The sequence below is a fragment of the Macaca thibetana genome, chromosome 3 (genome assembly GCF_024542745.1).
Source record: "Macaca thibetana thibetana isolate TM-01 chromosome 3, ASM2454274v1, whole genome shotgun sequence".
NCBI lineage: Eukaryota > Metazoa > Chordata > Mammalia > Primates > Cercopithecidae > Macaca > Macaca thibetana.
In genome coordinates this window covers 152,252,337-152,276,021 of record NC_065580.1, presented here as the reverse complement: position 1 = coordinate 152,276,021, position 23,685 = coordinate 152,252,337, and the positions used below count along the sequence as shown (strand labels likewise).

Here is a 23,685-nt window from a genome sequence, read left to right as displayed (position 1 = left end):
TGCTGAAGACCAAGTGTGGGCTTCTGTGCAAATATAGAACCCCAAGAACTGGAGACACAAGGGAGGCTCACCCCCTGCTTAGAGGCTCTTCCACACATCACACCCTGGGCACTCACAGGAAAGGCTGGAGCAAGTGGGAGGCCAGAGGAAGCAATATGTGATGGCAGAGGCCCTGGGAGGGGAGGAGCCACCACTGTGGGTGGGGCGAAGGGGAAAAACCCCACCAGACAGTTCTTCCCTATGGAACAGATGCCTTAAGATGCCAGGGAGAGAGGAGCAGAAAACCCTGTCACCTAGGGACCTGTTGTGGCTGGGGAAAACAACAAGACAATAATTCCACCTCTAAGGGAGGGGTTGAAACATGTGTAGGCTCAGCCCTTCGGAGGTCTTCCATCTCCAGTGAAGGAACAGGATTACGGAAAAAAAATCCCACTCTGAAACTCAAGGATGTGAGTCCTGCCTGAGACTGAGCTGGACCAGGGCAGAGAGAAACAAGCAAGAGCAGCCCTCCCAAGTGAGGGGCAGCAACAGGCCCTGTCTCAAGGGCAGACATGCAAAGAAGACCTAAGGTAAAGGTGCAGAGCAGGCTCATTGAGAAAAGTCCTGCAGCAAACCATCCTCAACCCTAAGTTCAAGGTCATGCTACCCTCAAGGTGACCACAGCAACAGCAAAACTCAAATCCAGCTCAACTCCTAGCTTGACTGACTCAAACCCCCATAATGACAACTTAATGGGGAATGTCCATTTCCAGATAGAAATACTGTTGTCTCATACAATGTCTGACTTTCAGTAAACAATTATGAGGCACACACACACAAAAAAAAAAAAGAAAAAAGAAAAGAAAAACCACAACCAGGAGACAAAAATCAGTAGAGCCAGATTCAGATATGACTCAGATGCAGGGACTGTCAGATAGGAATTTATGTTAAAGGTCCTAGTGGAGGCCGGGCGCGGTGGCTCAAGCCTGTAATCCCAGCACTTTGGGAGGCCGAGGCGGGTGGATCACGAGGTCAGGAGATCGAGACCATCCTGGCTAACACGGTGAAACCCCGTCTCTACTAAAAATACAAAAAGAAATTAGCCGGGCGTGGTGGCGGGCGCCTGTAGTCCCAGCTACTCCGGAGGCTGAGGCAGGAGAATGGCGTGAACCCGGGAGGCGGAGCTTGCAGTGAGCCGAGATCGCGCCACTGCACTCCAGCCTGGGAGACACAGCGAGACTCCGTCTCAAAAAAAAAAAAAAAAAAAAAAAAAAGGTCCTAGTGGAAAAGGTAAACAACATGAATGGAAAGGTGACGAGCTTAAGCACAGAGATTGAAATGCTAAGAAAGAGTCCAGTGAAAATGCTAGAGAGGAAGGCTACCTCCAACAGGCTCATGAGTAGACTCAATACAGCCAAGAAAAGAAGCAGTGAACTTCCGGATAAGTCCACAGAAATTATCCAAGCTAAAAAACATAAGGAAAACATGGAAAACAAACAAATGAAAACATCAGAAGTAAAAGAGCCAGCAAAAGCCCTGGAGTAATTTCAAATGGTCTAACATATGTGTAATTGGAGTAACAGAAGAAGAAGAGAGAATGAGGGAGAATAAATAAAAAATAATGGCAAAATTTTTTTCAGGAACAATGAAAGACACCACATCACACATCCAAGTTCAGAAAACCATAGCCAGGATTAAAAATCTTTTTTAGAAATAAAACACCATATCCAGCTGCTTAAAACCAAAGATAAAGAAAATATCTTGAAGGCAAAGAAAAAAAAAAAAAAAAAAGACACATTATACCTAGAGGAACAAGGATAAGAAGTACAACACACTTGTTAGTAGAAACTATGCAAGCCAGAAGACAATGAAGTGACATCTTTCAAGACTATAAACCCAGATTTCCATACCCAGTAAAACACCTTTCAAAAATGAAGAAGAGACTTCCAATGCTGGACAATATGGAGCAAGTCCTCTCCAGCCTACATTCTTACTGAAGACAACGGAAAGCTCTGGACAACACAAAAAAAACTATCTGAGGACTGGGAAAAGTTAACAGTAGGAAGTAAATTAGGGAATGAGACTGAAACACAAAGAAAAAGCTGGTGAGTGATTTTCCATTTTTCGTCTTTCATCGCCCAGCTTCGACTGCAGGCTGACCTCTGTGTGGAACTGCACAATATGTGTGGACAGAAAAAAATCCAAAAGAAATTCTGTTCTTTTTTTCTGGCCAGAGGAAAAGAGACCCTGCAAGTCAAAGCATGTGGATTGAATTCAGATTTTTTGTTTGGTTTGGTTTTTCACTTTTAAAATCTTTCCCAGCCCTCTCCCAAGAGCGTCCCATCATAGCACTGCACCAGGGTGGCAGAACGGACCCCAAACCTGAAGAGAAATACACATCTTCTGGCCACAGGCACTAGAAGAAAGGAGCCTTATGACCAAAGAGCATTGGGGAAGTTCCTGTTGTTTCCTCTTGCTGCTTAGTCCATGGGCAACCCCCCTGAAACTGTGGTGGAGTGTGGGCGGTTAAAGTTCCCAGAGGAATCCCTTCCTTGTAACCAGAGGACTGGTAAAGGGGGCTCTTGGGAGTTGGTGAACGTGGTAGAAATCTCAGCAAGAAGAGAATTGGAGACAGGGGTCCCCTGACTCTGTGAATGAATCAACCCTGAGCTGGGCATGGTGGGGTGATTCAAAGCAACATAGCCAACAGCTTTGAGAAAGAACCGAGAGTGAAATCTTGGCCCCTGGGAGGTGGGACAGAGCTTGCATTCTGAAACTCACAGGACAGGATGCTTGACAAAACAAAAAGAAAAAACAATCATCATCCTCCAAAGGATTTTAACAGGACCCAGAGTGTCACAGCATATCAAAGTGGCCAGTGTAAGATTTAGTTACTTGGTATATAAAGAACAAGGAAAATGTGATTAATTCTCAAGGGAAATGACACCAACATATGTCACCCCACAATGACGTGGGTGTTAAGATTACCAGACAAAAACTTTTGCTGGTTGCTTTTTGTTGCTGTTTAATTTTTTTAGAGATGGTGTTACCAGTGGAGGGTGTCCAGGTTCTTGGCGTTTTGAACAATGAATTGGATGAAGCACACAAAGCAAGGAAAGAATGGAGCAACAAAAGCAGAGATTGATTGCAAATGAAAGGGTGGGAGTCGCCAGAGCACAGGGGCTCAAGACCCCTTACAGAATTCTCAGGGTTTTTTTTTTTTTTTTTTTTTTTTTTTGAGACGGAGTCTTGCTCTGTCACCCAGGCTGGAGTGCAGTGGCCGGGTCTCAGCTCACTGCAAGCTCCGCCTCCCGGGTTTACGCCATTCTCCTGCCTCAGCCTCCCGAGTAGCTGGGACTACAGGCGCCCGCCACCTCGCCCGGCTATTTTTTTGTATTTTTTAGTAGAGATGGGGTTTCACCGTGTTAGCCGGGATCGTCTCTCGATCTCCTGACCTCGTGATCCGCCCGTCTCGGCCTCCCAAAGTGCTGGGATTACAGGCTTGAGCCACCGCGCCCGGCCTCTCAGGGGTTTTGATACCCTCTAGAGATTTCCCCTTGGTTACTTGGTGTTCCACCCTATGTAAATGAAGTAGTGACCTGCAAACAGTCTGATTGGTTGTAGAAAGCAACCAATCAGAGGCTGAAGTGAAGTTATAAAGGTTACATCCTATGCAAGTGTATGATTGGTTGTGGAAAGCAGCTAGTCAGAGGCTAAAGTGAAATTACAAAGTTACACTTCTATGCTCACAAAGACTTGGCCTGCGATCAGTCTGATTGGTTGCCAGTCAGAGGCTGAAGTGAAGTTACAAAGTTACACTTCTATGCAAACGTCTGATTGGTTGCAGGAAGCAACCAAGCAGAAATACCTTCAGTTTTCCATCTGCCACACAGAAAAGGGGTGGTGGTGGGGGTGGGGTGGGGGTGGGGATGGAAGTGGGGGTGGGGATGGGGATGGGGATGAGGGTGGGGGGGTGGGGGTGGGGGTGGGCTGGGCTGGGGTGTGGTGATGGGGGTGGGGTGGGGTGGGGTGGGGGTGGGGGTGGGGGGGGGTGGGGTGGGGGTGGGGGTGGGGTGGGGTGGGGGTGGGGGTGGGGGTGGGAGTGGGGGTGGGGAGATTTGCAAAGGGAGCCTCCAGTTCTTTTGTTACTTAGGTGCGGAAAGTTGGGGTTTTCCTTTTGATTAAGTTCTAGGAAGTCAGCATGAATCGGCCTTAGGTTCCCTGCTTCCAGATCCTATTCTCCTGCCTCAATGAGGTCTTGCTCCGTGGCCCTGGCTGGAGTGCAGTGGCAAAATCATAGCTCACTGCAGCCTCGAACTCCTGGCCTCAAAGTGATTCTCCCACCTCAGCCTTCCAAGTCACTGGGACTACAGGCGTGTGCCACCACGCCCAGCTCTGCTGATTGCTTATTTAAGTAAAAGTTAAACTCTCTTGACATCATTAAAAGATCAAGGTTCTCAGCAGAGAATTAGAAAATATATTTTTTAAAGAAACTTAGAATTTAAAAATAATAGTATCAGGAACTTTTTAATCCCCTGACTGGCCTTAAAAGCAGAATGGAGTTGTCAGAGGAACCTGAAGGGGAGTCAGTAGAAATGATCCAGTGTGAAGAACAGAAAATATTAAAACTAAACTGAACTGAGCCCCAGACACCTGTGGGGGAAAAACAAAAGATCTAATTTTCATGTCATTTTGGAGTCCCAGAAACATTGGTAAAGAAAAAATGTTTGAAGAAATAAGACTCAAAAAATAAAAAACCACAAATTTAATGAAAAGAGAAAAATTTACAGATTCAAGAAGTTCAGCAAACCCCAAAGAAGATAAACTCTAAACCACAATCAGGAACATGACAATCGAAGATAAAGAAAAAAGTCTTGCAGTCGGCCAGAGGAGAACAGTACCTCACCTTCAGGGGAAGCAGTTCGAGCCACCGCACACTCCTCATCAGAAACCACGCAGGCCAGGAGGCAGAAATGACCTTGTGAAAGCACCGAAGGCAATTCAGTTCAGAATTTAATATCTAGTGAAAATGCTCTTCAGGAAAAGCAGTGAAAAAGACATTCTCAGATGAAAGAAAAAAAAGAGAATGTAGAGCCAGCAGACTATGTTTTAAGAAATGATAAGAAAGTTCTTGAGGCAGAAGGGTATATGATAACCAGACAAGGAAATGAAGAACCCCAGAATGGTTAAAATTAACTAAATATAAAAAACATTTGTTCCAGATTTTTAATCATGTAAAAGATAATTAACTGTTTGAAACAGGAACCAACAAACTTCTTCTGCAAAAGAACAGATAGTAAATATGTTATGCTTTCCCAGCCAAAGGCTGGGAGAGTCCTCAACTCTTTAAACAACTGTCATCACAAAAATGGCCCAGCACGGGGACTCATGCCTGTAATCCCAGCACTTTGGGAGGCCGAGACAGGAGGACCACTTGAGGCCAGGAGTTCAAGACCAACCTGGGCAATATAGTGAGACCCCCCATCTCTACAAATAATTAATATTATTTATTTTATTTTATTTTATTTTGGGGGATGGAGTATTGCTCTGTTGCCCAGGCTGAAGTGCAGTGGCGCAATCGCAGCTCACTGTAACCTCTGCCTCCTGGATTCAAGTGATTCTCCTGCCTCAGCCTCCTGAGTAGCTGGGACTACAGGCATGCGCCACCATGCCTGGCTAATTTTTGTATTTTTAGTAGAGATGGGGTTTCACCATGTTAGCCAGGCTGGTCTTGAACTCCTGACCTCATAATCCGCCCGCCTCGGCCTCCCAAAGTGCTGGGATTACAGGCATGAGCCACCGCGCCCAGCCCCTTTTGACATTTTACATTTAAAATGCTTTAAATGTAAAAACCATACTTAGCTCATGGTAGACTGCACTTCATCCATGGGCCATAGTTTGCCAACCCTTGGTCTAAAACAGACAGTTGCCACATAGTGGGTTTACAGCATTTGTAAAAGTCAGTCATAACTCAGCATTGTTATGGTGATGACATCGTCATTGGTTATGACATCATCTATAGATTCAACATAACCCCAACCAAAATCTCAGCAGGACTGTTTGTAGAAATCAACACTCTGATTCTAAAAGTTCTCGGGAAAGGCAAAGGAACTAGAATAGTTCAGGGAAATTAAAGGAACTAGAATAGCCAAACAGTTTTGCAAAGAACAGAAACAGAGAACTCACCACACCTGACTTGAAGTCTTAATATAAAGCCACAGTCATCAAATGAAAAGTGACAGGCACACAGATCACTATCGCTGAACACACCGACAGATCAGAGGTGGACGTATACGCAAATGGCCTGTTGATTTTTGACACAGGTGCAGCAACAATGCACTGGAGAGAAGACGCCTTTCCGTGCACAGAGAGCGAGACCTCTACGGCGACATCAGGGAAGAGAAGACGCCTTTCCGTGCATGGAGAGACCTCCACGCCGACATCAGTGGGGAGAAGACGCCTTTCGGTGCATAGAGAGACCTCCACGCTGACATCAGCATGAGTCCTTGATGGGCTGGTCCCTGATGACGCAGGGCCCATTTTCCTCATGATGTGCCCCCACCTCCCACTGCTTCCTGACCCCAAACAAGGTCAGACCCCAACACGGAATGCTGCAGGATTGCAAGCCCTCACCAACGTGTTCAGGCCAGGGTTGGAGAAATCTATCGAGATTCCAAGCCTGGTAGGTGAAGTAAGGCTGGATCAGGCCGGAGGCACTGGCCTGGGACGCAGGGATTTTACTGTGTTACATCAGGCACTTGGAAATGGGTGCCTCGTCTGGCTGATAGACTCTTGGGCTGCACTGTGGCCAATGAGCTTGACACGACGGCCTTCCTGGCATCCTCATGCGTGGCCGCTGTACCAGCATCACCTACATTACTCAGGGACCGGTTCCAAATGTGGATTCTTGGACCCCTTCCCAGGCTTGCCAAATCAGAGCCTCAGGGACCTGTTTCCTGGCGAGCCCTCCAAAGGGTTCCCATGCTGTGAGTGTAACATGCGAATTATGTGTGAATTCTTTAGGAATCCTGCTGCCACACAGCTTCTGACCCAGCAGGTCCTGGGTGGGGATGGACACTATGTGCTCCAGGTGCTGCCAGCCCTGCTGCTGGAGGGGGTGCCTTCAAGGAGCCTCTGGAGCAGGGTCGTCAGTCCTGGCTAGACATTGGAGTCACCTGGAGAGTAACAAGAAACACTTGTGCCAGGCCCACCAAGGCCCCAGGCCCATGAAATCAGTGCGTTGGTGCAGGGTGTGGCGGTGCAGGTATAAACACTCCTCGGTGATTCCAGCGTGCAGCCAAGGTGGAGTCGCTGCCGCAGAGAGTGAGGCGGAAGGCTCACGGAGATACGCGCTGGGGCGGTTTGTGTGCAGCCTGCCTGCTCTCTCCCTGCCTCGTCCGGACACTCCCTGCACCAGGTCATTAAGGCGTGGGAAGGCACACAGCCCCCCAGTGGGACTTCTGAGCCCCAAGACGTTGCAAGGGAGACGGTCTCCCAGATCTCAGGGGGTACGACTGGAACCCAGCATGCTGGATGCCAGGTGTCAGCACTGAACATGAGAGACAGTGGGAGTGGGCATCGCTGCCAGCCATGGAGGGAGAGGAACTCAGAGCTGCCTGAGCCACAGCGATGGTGGTGGTGGCGGCAAATGCATCACAAGGAGACAGAGGCACAGCTACCAAGCTATTGCCTGACATCTACAGGCAGGAAAACTCTAGGTCTGCTGGGCAAAAACCTAATGGAATCACCACAGTGGGGCCTCCTAAGCCTCTTCCCAAGGTGCGTGGGACTGTGAGGGGGAGCCTCCCATGGGTGTGGGCCCCAGATCAGCCCCTGCTCCTTCCAAGGCCCCATGGCCATTTTCAAGGGTCATGGAGTTCCAGGGAAGGGCAGCACCCTCCAGGGTTATTAGGTGCTGGCTCTGCAGGGCCTGGCCAGCCAGCAAGGTCCCTAGTTGGAGTGGGGCCTCCCCTGAGTCGACCGTACAGTGGGCCCAGCAGGAACACACACATTTAGCAACTGGCAGAGTCTCCACTCTTTCCCTGGCCTCAGATGGAAGCTGCCGTTGCAAGAAGGACCAAGTGAGACCCCGTGCAGCTGTAGCCCCCACCCCACCCCTGACCCCACCCCAACCCTTAAGCCCCCACCCCACCCCTGACCCCACCTCAACCCTGCAGCCCCCACCCCACCCCTGACCCCACCCCACCCCTAACCCCACCCAACCCCTGTAGCCCCCACCCCACCCCTGGCCCCACCCCACCCCTGCAGCCCCCACCCCACCCCTGCAGCCCCCACCCTACCCCTACAGCCCCCACCCCACCCCTGTCCCCATCTCACCCCTGACCCCCACCCCACCCCTGAAGCCCCCACCCCACCCCTGACCCCACCCCACCCCTGACCCCACCCCCCCTGCAGCCCCCACCCCACCCCAACTCCACCCTACCCCTACAGCCCCCACCCCACCCCGACCCCACCCCACCCCACCCCTGTCCCCACCCCACCCCTGACCCCACCCCAACCCTGCAGCCCCCACCCCACCCCTTAAGCCCTCACCCCACCCCTTAAGCCCTCACCCCACCCCGAACCCCACCCCACCCCTGCAGCCCCCCACCCCACCCCTGTCCCCACCCCACCCCTGTCCCCACTCCCATCCCAGAAAGAGGGAACTAGAGAGACTACCACATCCCCAGAGCTGTGGAGGTCAAGGTGCCAGTCAAGGCTTGTACGACACGCAGTGCCCGAGTTCTGAACAGAATCGTGTCTCCCTGAATTCCAGTGTTGAGATCTGAAGCCCTAGGACCTCAGCGGGACTGTGTTTGGAGACAGGCTCTCTACAGAGGTGATTAAGTTAAAGTAGGTCACTAGGCTGGTCCCTGGCCCCATCTGACTGATGTCCTTGTAAGAGCAGATGAGGACACAGACCACGTGAGGACCGGGGGAGGAGATGCCGTCTGCACATCGAGAAGAGAGGCCTCAGGAGGAACCGGCCCTGCTGCTCCAGGACCTCAGACTTGCCGTTTTCAGGGCTGAGAGGTCGCCAGCGTCTGTGTGAGCCGCCCAGCTGTGGCGTCTGTCATGGCAGCTGCAGCACACACACCCCACGGTCCACGAACCCCCTTCACAGCTGCCGCCACAGCCAGGTGGGGCTTGAAGAAGAAGTGGATTGTCACACACTCAGTCAGGTGGTGATGCCAGTCATGCAAGGCTCCGAGGCAGCGGGTTGCAGGGGCAGAGCCGTGCAGCCCCTGGCACCCAGGATGCAGCTCCTGGCCCAGCCTCTGCTTTGCCAGTTGCTTCCAGTCCTAGCAGCAAAGATCGCAGGGCCTCTGTCCTCATGGGGTGCGGAGCGGAGCACGGGCACCATCCCCTCAGGGCTGGGCCCTCGTTCGTGCCCTACAACTGCAGAGACAATCGCGTGACTTGCAGCACATGAATGAGCCTGGTAGACAGGAGGCTGGAGAAGCCCGGATGCCTGGCCTGGGTGCCCGTGTGTCCCGGGGGGCAGACAGACCCTGCCCAGCCCAGGGGCCTGCCATGCTCTCCGAAAATGTTGGGATGTCTGAGGGTGGGGGAAGAGAGAGAGGAGAGGGAGAAAGGGAGAGAGGGGCGGAGAAGGGAAGAAAGAAAGGTAGAGAAGGAGAGGGTGGGGTATAGAGAGAGGGGGGGACAGGGCTTCTGTAGGCCCCTGTGGCCACCGCACAGGGTGGCTGTGGGCTGGAGGGCCTCTCTGAGGTTGGGGCCTGCCTATTCCTCATGTGGGTGTGGCTCTGATCCAGTGGCAGGGCCGTGCCTTCGCCTGTTGCAGCCGGGCTTGGAGCAGGAGCAGGTGGGATATAGGGCCAGGCTGCGGCACCAGTGGCCCTGGGGCCTGGGAACCTGCCTGTGGTGCAGGTGTCTGCCCTTCCTAGAGGAGGTGCCGGGTGAGACCCTCCAGGGTGTTTGGGGCCAAGCTGTGTGCACCTTTGATGCCAGCTGTTCTCAGTTTGGAAAGTACTCACCGTGCATGTGGCTCTGGGGGCTGAGCTGTAGGTTCCAGGCCCCCACACATGTCGTGGCCCACAGGCATGAGCCTTGCAGTGCCACCATAAAGGGGAATGGTAAATAGGGACCAGGTCCCAGAAGGTGCACAGGGCACCTGCGCCAGCACATGCCCCGCCCACCCCTCCCAGACTCACCCCTGGGGCTGCTGGCCCTGCCCAACCCTCCCAGACTCACCCCTGGGGCTGCTGGTCCCCCTGAGCTGGGCAGCTACTGCCTCAAAGCCTGGCCAGGCAGCTGGAGCAGGGCAGGGGATCCCAGAGGCAGAACTTCAGGTTGAACATGGGCTTCCCCCTCACGCAGAAGGAAGACAGCCGAGGCGTGGGTCTGAACAGGCTCTTGGGCAGTGGCTATCAGGAGCCTATGGCCAGGGGCATGCGCAGAGTAGGGCTGCAGAGTCGCTGAGCAGGGGCCTGGAGAGGCTGCATGGCTGGGCCTCGTGGCTGGGCCTCTCAGAGCCATCAGTGTGACAAGCTTCCTGCCCCACCAGAGGCCACTGGGGGCACCCACTGCAGAGAAGGCCCCTGCTCAAGTGGAAGATGGCCTGTCCCCTAGATGTCCCCAGGCCCCCCATCCGCCCTTGTCAATGGATCCACCTACAAGGTGGCCATGGTAACTCAAGGGGGCTCTGCACCGACATCCCCTTCCCCAGCCTGCTCCGGCTTCTCTCCCCAGGCCTGGCACGGCACTGTCCTCGGCCCTCCTGCCTGGTCACTGTGAGCTGGCCGCTCCTTTCGACTGGTGGGGTAGTGGCGGCTGCCAGCGACCGCCCCCTCTCCGTGCCCCTTCAGGCCCTGTGGTGGTGAAGGCTCCCATTGTGCCATCAGAGGCTGCTGTCTATCATGCTCAACCGTGCCCATACGTCTGCAAGGAGCTCTGCAATTAGATTTGCCCGTGCTTTTTGTGGACTGAGACAGGTGGTTCCTTTGCTGGCTTTGCCTGGGCTCACCCACATGGCCACGGTCAGCTGCTGGCCCAACGAGATCTGGACAGTCCGAGATGACCTCGGCCACATGTCTGGTGTGTAGTGCTGGCCGCGGCTGGGCCCCCATCTCCAGCAGGAGAGCCTGGGCTTCACCCAGCAGCATTACCAGAGGGGAGAGCAGAGACACAAGGCCTCTTGGAGCCCAGGAAAGTCACTTCCACCACATTCTGTTGGTCAAAGTGAGCCACACAGCCAGCCAACCAGCATGGGAGGGGACCAGGAGACGAGATTCCCTGACAGCCATCACACAGTCACCTACCACAGAAATAAAACAGAAAAAAGAGACTCCGTCAGTAGATCCGACTCTGCTCCTGTGAAAAGTGAATAAAACAGAAAAGTTTCCAAGTCTGAAAAAGAAAAAATGGAAAAAGCAGTAGGAATTGTAAAAGGTGAGACTGGGTGCAGTAGGATCACTGCACCTGTAATCCCAGCAAGGCAGGAGGATCACTTGAGCCCAGGAGTTCAAGACCAGCCTGGGCAACAGAGTGAGGCCCTATCTCTAAAAAAAAAAAAATTAACCGGGCATGGTGGTACACACCTGTAGACCCTGCTACTCAGGAGGCCGAAGCAGGAGGATTGCTTGAGCCTGGGAGTTCAAGATCAGAGTGAGCGATGATCCTGCCACTACACTCAGCCTGGGTGATAGAGTAAGACCCTGCCTCTGAAAAAAAAAAAGATGTTAGCCAGGCGCAGTGGCTCACGCCTGTAATCCCGGCACTTTGGGAGGCAAAGGTGGGCAGATCATGTCGTCAGGAGTTCGAGACCATCCTGGCTAACATGGTGAAACCCCGACTCTAGTAAAAACACAAAAAAATTAGCTGGGCATGGTGGCAGGTGCCTGAAGTCCCAGCTACTCAGGAGGCTGAGGCAGGAGAATGGCGTGAAACCAGGAGGCAGAACTTGTAGTGAGCCAAGATCACACCACTGCACTCTAGTCTGGGTGACAGAGCGAGACTCTGTCTCAAAAAAAAAAAAAAAAAAAAAAAGGTTAGACAACCTGAATAGACCAATAACCATGAAACAAACTGAGGCAGTATTAAAATACTCAACTCCCCTAAAAAAGACAGTGCCTCTAGATTCCTTAAAGATCTTCTACAACATAGAAAACCATGGAAACTTTCAACTACGACTCGAGCACGACCCTGATGTCCAAACCTAGAAGGGCAGCACAAAAAAGACAAAACAGATGCCAGCCTCATGACCATAGGACGCAAAACCCTTACATAAAACGTGCAAATCAAATTCACTGAAGTAGCTGGGTGCACTGGCGCGCACCCGTAGTCTCAGCTACTGGGAAGGCAGAGGCGGGAGGATCACTCGAGGCCAGAAGTTTAAGATCCACTTGGCAAACCCATAACAAAACCCATCTCTACAAAACTTTAAACGAAAAATTACCCATGTAGGCCGGGCACGGTGGCTCAAGCCTGTAATCCCAGCACTTTGGGAGGCCGAGACGGGCGGATCATGAGGTTAGGAGATCGAGACCATCCTGGCGAACACGGTGAAACCCCGTCTCTACTAAAAAAAAAATACAAAAAACTAGCCGGGTGAGGTGGCAGGCACCTGTAGTCCCAGGTACTCGGGAGGCTGAGTCAGGAGAATGGCGGGAACCCGGGGGGCGGAGCTTGCAGTGAGCTGAGATCCGGCCACTGCACTCCAGCCCGGGCGACAGAGCCAGACTCCGTCTCAAAAAAAAAAAAAAAAAAAAAAAAAAAATTACCCATGTATTAAAATAGTTGTTCATTCTGGTGCCTTCACTGCTGCAGCTCAGCAGACCGGCCGAGGGAAGGCTGACGCCCCCACTCCACCTTTCGGCTCTGTCTGGGACCTCGATAGGTTGGATGATCCCACCCGCGCTGGGGACAGCGTTGGCTTTCCTGGGTCCACCAAATCTAGTGCTGACCCATCAGTACCCTCACAGATGCAGCCAGAAACACATTTAACCAGCTAGCGGGCATCCTGCGGCCCAGTCAACTGACATATAAAATTAACCATCACTGGGGCTCCACTGCACAGGCCTCATGTGATGACTTCTGGGGGTCTCCATAAAGCAGAGCCTGGGACAAGGCCTTGGAAGTATTTTTTAGGGGGTGGTCTATCGAGGTAGGAGTGTAGGGGTGGGGAGTGTGAGTCAGGCCGGGAGGAAGCGTCAGGAAGGGTGAGCACAGAGCTGTGGGCTGCAGGTGGGGCTGGGGCTTATTGCCGCTGGGACCCTCGAGGAACCAGGCCCAGAGGCTGGGGCGGCCCCTCCTGTGAGGACTGAGCCCCACGGCAGAGAGCCCTGGACAGTTAGGCCCGGCTGTGGGGCCTTGCCTGGGCACAGCCGTGGCTGCCTCTGCTGCTGATCCAGCCACAGTTAACGAGATTCTCTTCTCCCAGGTGGATGCCTCCCTGAATCCGGTTACCTACAGAGAAATGGGAAGCGGCAGCTCACAGCATCTTCCCAGCTGGTCACGTGCAGGGCTTCTGAGAGCTGCATGGTTCTGTGGGATGGCTCAGGTGTCTCTGGGACAGTGTCCCCTTGCTGGTAACATCTCCACCTGTCCCCAGCATTGAGATTATGGAGCAAGAGACAATGGCAGGGAGCAAGTACCCCAGGAAGCAGACCTGGGTCCAAGTCTCGAGTCTCCAGCCTCCGCCCAGCGACCCTCACAAGGGCGGCGTCAGCAGCATCAGTGATGTTCTTGTTCTTGGTGCTGTTGCCTGAATCGGCCAAGCTCCGATTCCACGTGTGTAATGGGCGTGGCATTCCTCCCGTACTGCTGGTCTGCGGGAGCACCTGGGGATTAAACAAGGTTACGAGGCCCTGACATCAGCAGGCAGGCAGTAAGGGATTGCTGCCACTTTGGTTGTGCATGGCATTCCAGCCTTAAAAGTAAAGGGCTGGGGTGAGGGGCAAGAGGGGAGACTGTGGAATCTCCACCAAATTTTCTCCTGTTACCAGATTGAACGTTTAGTTTGCAGAGGCTCTACGTCATTAAACACAGTCACGAGTTGCTTAGGCACGGGGATCGAGGAGTGCAGCACTGGGTGGTTTGGTCCCTGTGCACACATCACAGAGTGCACACGTTACAGAGTGCACGCACACACACCTAGGTGGGAAAGCCTGTGTGCTCAGGGTGCCTGATGGAGGCGATCACTCTGGGCTGCAAATTTTACAGCATGTTACTGTGTGGGAACTGCAGGTAACTGGAACGCAGTAACCAGGATTTATGCATCCGGACACAGAGAAGGTACCGTAAACCTACGGTATTAGAACCTTATGGAACCACCATTGTGCATGCGGTCAGTCCATTAAAATGTTATGTGGCCGGGCGCGGTGGCTCAAGCCTGTAATCCCAGCACTTTGGGAGGCCGAGGCGGGTGGATCACGAGGTCAGGAGATCGAGACCATCCTGGCTAACATGGTGAAACCCCGTCTCTACTAAAAATACAAAAAACTAGCCGGGCGTGGTGGCGGGCGCCTGTAGTCCCAGCTACTCGGAGGCTGAGGCGGGAGAATGGCGTGAACCCGGGAGGTGGAGCTTGCAGTGAGCCGAGATCGCGCCACTGCACTCCAGCCTGGGCGACAGAGCGAGACTCCGTCTCAAAAAAAAAAAAAAAAAAAAAAAAAAAAAAAAAAAAAAAATGTTATGTGGTGCATGACTGTTTACCTTTCTAGATCATTACAGACTATTTTCTGATTCATTTTTCCATGTGATTAATCTAAAGCCCAAATTGAGGATTTCAGTGGGATTTAATGCGCTTTCCTGATCCCTTGGGAAACATGGAACATTTACCACCCACAGCTTCCCAGGGTGCAGCACAGCTCCGTCTCCCCCGCACATCACGTGTAACAGACCCCAGACCTCGTTTCCTGTGTGACCAAACTTGCCCAGCCCAGCAACAGCCCCTCACCCCTGTCACGCCTGCGGTGAAATGCCAACGTCGATTCTCAGAGCAAGCTGCAGGTGCCGGCGTCACGGACACAGGTGGCCTGAGAAATGTGGGTGCCTTTTCCCCTCCTGAGGCTCTCCTTTAGGGGCAGAGCCCACTGGACGCTTTTTTTTTTTTTTTTGACAGACGAGCTCTCACTATGTTGTCCAGGCTGGTCTTGAAGTCCTGGGTTCAAGTGATCCTCCCACCTTGGCCTCCCAAGGCACTAGGATTACAGGCAGGAACCGTTGTGCCAGCATTATCTTGAAAGGCAAACACTCTACTATCTCCGTACAAACCCAGAACAGGGCTGGGCAGGCAGGGGCCCACTTGCTTCTACCTTTCTGCTCGCCTTGCCCTCCATGGGCAATCTGTACCCACAAAGGGGGGCTTTGCTCTCGGGGTCTGCTCTGGGGTTTCCCGGACATTTTATTGATGGCTTCGTCCTAGGACATGTGCCCTGGAAGCAGGCATGGTCCTGGGAACGTGCCATAGGTCAGCCTGCTCTCCATCATCAATCTGAACAGGTCCCTTCCCAATTCCTGATGGGGGAGTGAAAGAAAGATGAGAGCCCTCACCTCTCAGACAGAGGCCAGCCCCCACAGAGCCCCACCAGCCTTGTGGGGGACCTCTCGCCATGGCGGGCGGATCACGAGGTCAGGAGATTGAGACCATCCTGGCTAACACGATGAAACCCCGTCTCTACTAAAAAAATACAAAAAACTAGCCGGGCGAGGTGGCAGGCGCCTGTAGTCCCAGCTACTTGGGAGGCTGAGGCAGGAGAATGGCATGAACCCGGGGGGCGGAGCTTGCAGTGAGCTGAGATCCGGTCACTGCACTCCAGCCTGGACGACAGAGACAGAGCGAGTCCGTCTCAAACAAACAAACAAAAAAAGACAAGGAAAACCCCTCACCACCCACAGGGCACAGGTCCCACCACCGCCATCGAATCAGGCCCAGAGTCTGACCCAGGATCCTCTCCCCTGCAGCCCCTGACCTCCTCTCCGCTTCCCATTCCCCTCGGCTGAAATCTCAGCCCCTGAACCAAGCCCTGCCTCACCCTGCCTGGGTCAAACCCTACTCTGGCCTGGGCTCCAAACACCGGGAGTCCCTCTGAGCACTTCCTGTCTGGAAACATCAGCAGGGTCACACTCATTCCTGGGGCGGGGGACGTGCAGCCCCCGACTCTGGGCGGCTCAGTTCTGTGCCCACCCCGTGCCCAGCCTGATACACAACGGTTTCTCCTTTGCAGATGTGTTACAGGACCCTAACACCCAAAGGCAGTCAGGGTTTCTGCACTACAGTCCCTTCTGCGGTCGCTAGAAATATGTTATAGGGGCCGGGCGCAGTGGCTCAAGCCTGTAATCCCAGCACTTTGGGAGACCGAGACGGGTAGGATCACGAGGTCAGGAGATCGAGACCATCCTGGTGAACACAGTGAAACCCCGTCTCTACTAAAACTACAAAAAAGTAGCCGGGCGAGGTGGCGGGCGCCTGTAGTCCCAGCTACTCGGGAGGCTGAGGCAGGAGAATGGAGTGAACCCAGGAGGCGGAGCTTGCAGTGAGCTGAGATCCGGCCACTGCACTCCAGCCTGGGCGACAGAGCGAGACTCCGTCTCAAAAAAAAAAAAAAAAAAAAAAAAAAAAAAAGAAATATGTTATAGGAATGAGGTTTGGCTCCAGACCCCAAGAGAGGGCTCTTGGCTCTTGTGCAAGAAAGAATTCAGGGCAAGTCCACAGTGCAAAGCAATAGCAAGTTTATTGCAAAAGTAAAGTAGTGAAAGAATAGCTACTCCATAGAAGAGCAGGGCGTTCTGAAAGTAAGAGGGGGAACACGCCCACCATAGGTACAATGCTGGTATATATGGGGAGGTGTGCCTGGCTGCAAGGGTTTCTTTTCCCCCTTCCCCTTCCCCTCCCTTCTCTTCTTTCTTTTTTTTTTTTTTTTTTTTTTTTTTTTTTTTTTTTTTTTGAGACAGAGTCTCGCTCTGTCGCCTAGGCTGGAATACAGTGCTGTGATCTCAGCTGACTGCAACTTCTCTGCCTCCCGGGTTCAAGCGCTTCTCATGTCTCAGCCTCCCGAGTAGCCGGGAATACAGGCGCCCGCCACCACGCCCAGCTAATTTTTGTATTTTTAGTAGATACGGGGTTTCACCATGTTGGCCAAGTTGGTCTCAAACTCCTGACCTCAGGTGATCCACCCACCTCAGGCTCCCAAAGTGCTGGGATTACAGGCGTGAGCCACTGCACCCAACCTTTTTTGTTAATTACTATATTTTGAAAGAATCGATATTATTGTCTTTAAAGCAAAATTAGGAATGCCTTTGTTCTCCAGATATCGGGCCATCTGGACACTCCCAAGTCTGAGTCTGTTTAGTAAACATTACCAATCTGTTCCCTTAACCGTAAACATCTAGAAGCCAGGAATGCTGGACTTTCTGAGAATGCAGCCCATCAAGTCCCAGACCCTACTCAAGACGGAGTCGCTCTGGTTCGAACGCCTCGGACAGATGTGTCGAATGCATGGATGAAATTCTGCCAAGATTTTTTCACAAATGTGCAACCTCTCCAACCCCTTTCCCCCAGAGTCTGCATTTCATCCCCATTCTGTCTGGCTTCTGTGGAAGCAGGAGGGCTGTTCTCGCCTGCTCAGGAGAGAGGCTGGAAGTGGACGGGGGAGGGGGCCCCCCACGCCTCTCTGGGCTCAGGGTCCCATCTGGTCCTCATAGGGCTGAGGCTTCCCATCTGAGGTCCCCTGCGGTGCCTCCAACAAGCAAAGTGGAAACAACCGCTAGGCGCCACCCAGGCCCCGGGTGAGGGCGGGACCACGGACCCCAAGACTCCTCCCCGCAGAGACTCCGCGGGGTCCGCCTGCTCTTCCACACCCAGCAAACGGAGCGGGGGCGGGGCCGGGCTTCCAAAAGTCCCTGTGGCCAGGAAGGAAGGGCGTGTCCTGGGCCGGTGCGCCGTGGCTGGGCCCCCGGGATTCTCTGCGTCCGGCAGCACTGCAGGGTTCTCCACAGCCGTGCCCCGTGCTCTGGCCCTGGCAGCCTGCAGGCGGCGGCGGTGGCGGATAAGCTGGCAGGAGGGCAGGCGGGCGTGGCCTGGCCCTGGAGCCCGGAGCGTCCACCCGGCGCCTGCCACGGCTCCTGCACGTGGACTTGGCCACAAGCACCTGAAGATGCACCTGCGCGTCGGGCCTGCCTGGACCCCACACCTGTCTCCTCCTGCGGCCCCGACCCCGGCCGCGCTCAGGGCCCTGGGCTGGTCTGCGCCCTCCGCGCGGCCAGAGGGAGAGCAGCACCGCCCTCAGCTGGGAACAAGCAGGGTCCCTCCCGGGGCCTCCCCCGGCCCTCGCTCCCCTCCCGGGTTGGCCTGACTTGCCTGCGGAAGCCTGGAACGCCACCTCCCGGGTTCAAGCGATTCTCCTGCCTCAGCCTCCGGAGTAGCTGGGACTCCAGGCGCCCGCCACGCCCGGCTAATTTTTGTATTTTTAGTAGAGCCGGGGAGTTTCCTCCTGGGCCCCGGCAGGGCCTGGTGGTCTGAGCGGGCTTGTGGTGGAGGGGAGGGCGTCCTGGGGTGGGGGGAGCGGCCGTGTCTCCTGTGTGCAGACGGTGGCAGGCTCCCGAGGATGGCTGTGTCCACACCCGGCATCAGCACACACGCCCCACTCCCCTCTGCCCGGGACACCAAGCGCGGGGCCTGGCGGGGGCCTCGCACCACGTCTGAGAGGCGGACGACCCTTCCCAAGAGCGGCGGGTCTGAATTCCACCGCCCCTGGCGCTGAGCCCGGGAGCCGCCTGCAGAGCACAGCGGCAGCTGTAATTCACCAGCACCGATGAAAACCCCAGGGGCGAAAGACTCAGGTGTAAAGTTAAAATTCCAAAGGCAGGCCGGGCGCAGTGGCTCATGCCTGTAATCCCAGCACTTTGGGAGGCTGAGTCGGGTGGATCACCTGAGGTCAGGAGTTCAAGACCAGCCTGGCCAACATGGTGAAACCTCGTCTCTACCAAAATTACAAAAATTAGCCAGGCGTGGTGGTGGGCGCCTGTAGTCCCAGCTACTTGGGAGACTGAGGCAGGATAATCGCTTGAAGCTGGGAGACGGAGGTTGCAGTGAGCCGAGATGGAGCCACTGCACTCTAGCCTGGGCGACAGAGCGAGACTCCATCTCAAAAAAAAAAAAAAAAAGGTATCAATGGTGAAATTATCAATGATGAGAGTATCCATGATGAAATGATCGATGATGGGGGAACCCCAGGAACCCCTCCGCCTCCACCATAAATGAAGCCTCAAGCAAAACCCGGCTGTGTGCAGGACCGTCCAGCGCCTTTGGAAGAGCCCAGGTCTGGGCACAGCTGCCCGCTCAGGCCAGAGGGAGGCCTGCCATGCCCCAGGAAGGCAATAGCTTGGAGTTTTTCTTCATTGTGAAGAATCATGATGACGAATTAGAATTAGTGAGTTTGGCACGAATGAGATGCTTCCTCCAGGACGTTACTGGAGGGCACTGCTAGCTGGCATCCTGGCCTGGAGGCGCTTCCCCTCTCATTCTTCTCAGGAGTGAGTCCTGGCTGAGGACTGCTCCCAGGGCAGGACTTCCGGCTTCAGGAGCACGGTCCTGAGCCGCAGGGGCGTGGTGGCTGGTCTGCAACAGGCTTTCCCCGCCGTGGATGTGTGGACATTCCGGAGGCCTGGAATTTCAGCAACGTCAGCCAACGGCCACAGGGACAACCACAGTAAAGCCAGCCTGCTGGGAGAAAAGCAACAGACTTAGAGCTAAAATCACCCCCGGAACTTCCTGTCTACCTGGACACCTGTCTACAGGGCCTGAAAGAGGAACTGACACTTTCTCCTCCTGCGGGGCTGCGTCAGGAAGGAGCCTGTCTGGCAGGGGCTGCCCCGGCCCACCCGGACTCCGCTCAGAGCCTGGGCCCTCGGTTCCCGTGAAGCTCTGAGGGCAGGTTGGCAGCCACAGCACTGGGCCAGGACCCAAGATGGGGCAGGCCAGGCCCTCCACCAAGGGCCCAGTCCCTTTATGCAAATGCAGGTAGCGCCTGTGTGCGGCCAGGGGCCCCTGGGAGAATGCAGTGAGGAAGGGCGGGTAGATGTGCTTGGACCGAGACAGAAAGCTCCAGGGTGGCGCTTGCCATGAGCGTGGGCACGACCCTCCTCCTCTTCCTCCTTTTCCTCCTCCTCCTCTTTCTTTTCCTTCTCTTCCAGGCGCTTCCCCTGCAGCTGCAGTGGGAGGAGTTTCCAGATGCTGAAATGTGCTCCTGGGGCAGCAGCCCCCTGCCTGCTGGAGTCTCTCCTGGACTCCGCTGCTGGGCTGTGCACATGGCACCCATTTTAGGGCACAGCCAGTGGGGAGGCCCCAGAGAGGAATCCTCTTGTGGCAATGGGGATAAAGGTCCTGTCTGCCAGCCGGGGGCAACCCCATCCCGTGTGGCCTAAGGCAAAACTTGGAATCCACATTGCTTGATTTTGGGATGGTGTTCTGCACCATCCCAAACAGGCACCTCCGGAATTCCCTCCCCAGCAGGCCGGTTACTTCGAGGCTGGAACTCACTCCTGGCTAAAGATTCACTGCAAGATTGACTGCGATTGATTTGTAATCTGGGGGCGACCTGCGATGGCGCAGCCCCTTCCCCAGATGTGTTTGTGGTGGCAGTTATCCAAGTGACACAGCACCAAAGTATGTGATCGGTGGCAAATCCGTACAGGTCTGCGGCAACCGCAGTTCTCGCTTCCTCAGAAGAAAGAATTCGACCAAGGAGCAGAAAGCAGAAGGAGAGACTGAGCAAGTTTTAGAGCAGGAGTGACATTTATTAAAAAGCTTCAGAGCAGGAATGGAAGGAAGGAAAGGACACTTGGAAGGGGGCCGAGCAGGTGACTTGAAGGACAAGTGTGTGGTTTGATCTTCGACTTGGGTGTATACGTTGGCACGTGTCCGGGGTCTCACATGCCTTCTCCCCTGATTCTTCCCTTGGGCTGGGCTGTCCACACGTGCGGCGGCTGCCAGCACTCGGGAGGAGCATGTGCTGTGTGTTTACTGGAGCTGTGCACCTGCTCACCTGAGGCGTTGTTCCCTTACCTGTCAATGTCCCTAGGAGGCCATAGACCAGTTACACTCCACAGTTTTGCCTTTTATTTATTTTTTTTATTTTTATTTTTATTTTTATTTTTTTTTGAGACGGAGTCTCACTCTGTCGCCCGGGCTGGAGTACAGTGGCCGGATCTCAGCTCACTGCAAGCTCTGCCTCCCGGGTTTACGTCATTCTCCTGCCTCAGCCTCCCGAGTAGCTGGGACTATAGGCGCCCGCCACCTCGCCCGGCTAGTTTTTTGTATTTTTTTAGTAGAGACGGGGTTTCACTGTGTTAGCCAGGATGGTCTCGATCTCCTGGCCTCGTGATCCGCCCGTCTCGGCCTCCCAAAGTGCTGGGATTACAGGCTTGAGCCACCGCGCCCGGCCAGTTTTGCCTTTTAATACACATGCTTGAGCCCACTCACCCAGTGCCGGTCTTATGGGGAAGCTGCTGATCACCAGTTTCAGGATTTTTCTGTCTGTTGGGAGACTGCCTTTCCCTGGCGTTGGCTGTGACCGATTATTATTTTAGAGAGACAGTTAACAGCCACCCGACCAACCCTGATGGTTGCCTGACATTCCTGGTTGGGAGGGCCCTCGCCTGCCCTACTCACGTCTGACCAGCTGCCTAGTGTAACAGATGGAACAATAACGCAAGAGAAGCCATCAGAGCAGGTCACCTGGCACCTCCTAGCCCCTGCCTCTCCTGCATTCCAGACCCCCTCTACGTGTCCCTCTACAAATTGAAGAGTGGCCATTTTTGGAAGGGATTCCAGTCAATCTCCCCCTTGCTAGCACGGAGAATAAAACTCACTCTCTTTTTTTTGTTTTGTTTTTTTTGTTTTTTTTTGTTTTTTGAGACGGAGTCTTGCTGTGTCACCCAGGCTGGAGTGCAATGGCCAGATCTCGGCTCACTGCAAGCTCCGCCTCCCGGGTTCACGCCATTCTCCTGCCTCAGCCTCCCGAGTAGCTGGGACTACAGGCACCCGCCACCTCGCCCGGCTAGGTTTTTTTTTTTTTTTTTTTTTTTTTTTGAGACAGAGTCTCGCTCTGTCGCCCAGGCTGGAGTGCAGTGGCGCGATCTCGGCTCACTGCAAGCTGCGCCTCCCGGGTTCACGCCATTCTCCTGCCTCAGCCTCCTGAGTAGCTGGGACTACAGGCGCCCACAACCGCGCCCGGCTAATTTTTTGTATTTTTAGTAGAGACGGGGTTTCACCGTGGTCTCGATCTCCTGACCTTGTGATCCGCCCGCCTTGGCCTCCCAAAGTGCTGGGATTACAGGCGTGAGCCACCGCGCCCGGCCCTAGGTTTTTTTTTTTGTATTTTTTATTAGAGACGGGGTTTCACCGTGTTAGCCAGGATGGTCTCGATCTCCTGACCTCGTGATCCGCCCGTCTCGGCCTCCCAAAGTGCTGGGATTACAGGCTTGAGCCACCGCGCCCGGCCTTGTTTTGTTTTTTGAGGCAGAGTCTCACTCTGTCGCCCCGGCTGGAGTGCAGTGGCGCGATCTTGGCTCACTGCACGCTCTGCCTCCCGGATTCACGCCATTCTCCTGCCTCAGCCTCCCGAGTAGCTGGGACTACAGGCGCCCACCACCAGGCCCAGCTAAGATTTTTGTATTTTTAGTACAGATGGGGTTTCACCCTGTTAGTCAGGATGGTCTCAATCGCCTGACTTCGTGATCCACCCGCCTTGGCCTCCCAAAGTGCTGGGATTACAGGCATGAGCCACTGCGCCCAGCAGCTCACTCTCTTACTGTCACACCCCACCTTTGTCATCGTGGCTTCCTTTTAAGCGGCAAACAGCCGGACCTTTGCCGTTTACAGCCACAACCTTCCCTTTCAGAGTTGAGGCACAGCTGGCCGGCCCTGATATTAAAATCGGGATCCTAAGACGGACGGAACACACTCTGTGTGGCAATAAGACACCAAATTCCAGCCTGACTCTGGTATAGCATCGCCAGACTCTGAAGGAAATTAGAATATTTTGCCTCAAAATGTATTTCTTTGACATATTTTGAAATGGCCCCCCAGAGCCGTCCTTTCTCAGGGAAATTAGCACCTGTAGAGAATCTCCATGAATGCAGCCAGGACTGCCCCTTCTAGGACTTTCCGGACCTAGGAGAGATTAACTGAGAGCCTGACATCTTTAAGGTCTGAAAAGAGACATTTGCCATCTATTCTCTCTGAGGGATGCAACCTACAAGGCTTCATCTGCAAAACAAGGGCCTCAGCAGCCGCAGTGTGACCAGGCCGCTTCCGTAGCAAAGTCCGGGCCACCCTCATGCTGGGACTGGCAGCTGCGGACAGGCACACAGGACCCGTCTGGAGAACCTGGACACTGCGTCCCCCTTGGGGTCCCCCACACGCTGGTCCCGTCTCATTGCCGGAGGGCCAAGCACCTGGAGCTGTGCCGCCTGGCTCTCCCGATGCCCAGCTCCAAGCCTGTCCATCTACCCTGCCCTGCAAAGCCAGGTGTGCTTGACCAGCTGCTCCCTGCCAGGCAGTGCCCACAGGGGGGAAGGAGAATTCTGGAAGGGACGCAGGGGAGAGAAGGGACTGATGGCAGCGGCTGCACCCAGCCTGCCACTTCTCAGATGGGCCCTGCAGCACTTCTCAGACGGGCCCAGACAGCCACTGCACGCCGCCCTCCTCCCTCCACAGCCCTGGGGCCCCGGGCGTCCGAG

At 54.2% G+C, this 23,685-nt stretch overlaps 1 protein-coding gene across 4 annotated transcripts in view; it reads right to left on the bottom strand.

Annotated features, from left to right (window-relative positions):
* SUMO3 (small ubiquitin like modifier 3) overlaps positions 1–23,685 on the bottom strand; it is a 177,081-nt gene that overhangs the window by 20,282 nt on the left and 133,114 nt on the right. Inside the window, exon 1 of one of the 4 annotated variants that reach the window (XM_050784526.1) lies at positions 2,475–2,478. The exons of the other annotated variants lie outside the window; for them this stretch is intronic. The gene's annotated coding sequence lies outside the window, so the exon portion shown is untranslated. Of the gene's footprint in view, positions 1–2,474; positions 2,479–23,685 lie in introns of those variants that run through there. 4 annotated transcript variants of the gene reach the window in all.